Consider the following 1,421-nt stretch of genomic DNA (forward strand, 5'->3'; position numbering starts at 1 on the left):
GTAATGAAAGTCTGTGCAGTCATAAACCCACCCAGGGCTGGGCCAGGAAGGAGAAAACAAGGCCACAAAAATAAGTTATTGGGGAGAAACATCAACACAACAAAGCAATGAGACTTGGAGAGGAAGATGATGAGGTGGTGGAGGGAGAGACAGATAGATACATAGCTAGAGAGAGAGAGAGAGAGAAGGGGGGGGGAGTCCTGCTGACGATGGTCACAACCAACCATATCCGCTGACATGAACTCATATATATATATATATATATATATATGCCAGACGCCATGTATCCCAAACGGACATGGGCTTAGAGTTAATTGTTTTACAGGGAGGGGCACTAATCCTCCACCAACCCCACTTGACACGTAGGAAGAACGTTATGCCAACAGCATCTGGTGTTCCCAGGCGGTCACCCATCCAAGTACTAACCAGACCCAACGTTGCTTAACTTCGCTGATCGGACGGGAAGCGGTGTACTCAACGTGGCATGGCCGTTAACCAGCGCTTGCAACTGCGTGAGTACAGCAGCTTACCAAGCGAGCCATTTAGGCACCCCACTCACATGAACTCATATGAGTGTTATATAAGAGAATGAGGATGGCCCGAGACGGTGGCTGGCGGAGGCTATGGCTAAGGCTAAGACTGGAGTCCAGTACTGTTGGACTGTCAGGTTCTGAGGGCTGTCTTGCCAGGCATACACGGCATTTACTGCGTAATGGAATTCGGAGTTGAACAAACACAGGAAACGCATGGATGTATACAGTACCGTTACGATGCCCAATTTTGATTGGAAAGAATACCTTATTTCATAATGCATTGGTTACTTTCCACATACTTGTACAAATTCCATAAAAAGAAATATGTCTGCCAATGATAGCAGGATACGATGGTCAAGTGCTGACATTGGGTACCAGACACCTGGATGAATGGTTATGTTAATGGAGGCAATATAATGCAAACAGAAAAGTACGATACGTTTGTACATCTGCTTTCAAGATTAGAAAATTAGTATAATACGAAGATGAGAGGAGAGTTACATTATACGGTGCCATAGTGAGGATGATGGACGTACTGGGGTCAGGTTACACACAAGGCAAGGCCGAAACAAGCATGATGTGTTGGAAGGCGTTAGCAGAAGTACCTTTATATGGACTGGCCATGTGGAGGGAATGGAGAATCCGAGATTGACTAGGAGTGTATATGTGAGTGAGGTGAAGGAGGAGAGAGGTGGGAGAAAGAGGTGGGGGAGACTGAGGATGAGCTGGAGGGATGGAGTGAGGGTGGTTTCAGTTGGAGAGGGCAGCCTGATGGCGGAGGACAAAGTTACATGGAGGTGATTCGCTTGTGGCAAGCCCTTGGAGGACTAAGGCGTCTGGCAACAGACACAAAGGACTTCACAATTCTATATTTCATTTCGAGATATT

General features: G+C 46.7%; 1 non-coding gene across 1 annotated transcript; it reads right to left on the bottom strand.

Moving 5' to 3' along the window:
* Nucleotides 1-377: 377 nt before the first annotated feature.
* LOC145407596 (5S ribosomal RNA) lies at nucleotides 378-496 on the bottom strand. The gene has a single exon (XR_013898746.1). It is a non-coding gene; the product is annotated as a 5S ribosomal RNA (ribosomal RNA).
* Nucleotides 497-1,421: the final 925 nt, after the last annotated feature.

Source organism: Coenobita brevimanus, chromosome 73, assembly GCF_032717465.1.
Source record: "Coenobita brevimanus isolate Jiangsu-jjx chromosome 73, ASM3271746v2, whole genome shotgun sequence".
NCBI classification, from domain to species: Eukaryota; Metazoa; Arthropoda; class Malacostraca; order Decapoda; family Coenobitidae; genus Coenobita; species Coenobita brevimanus.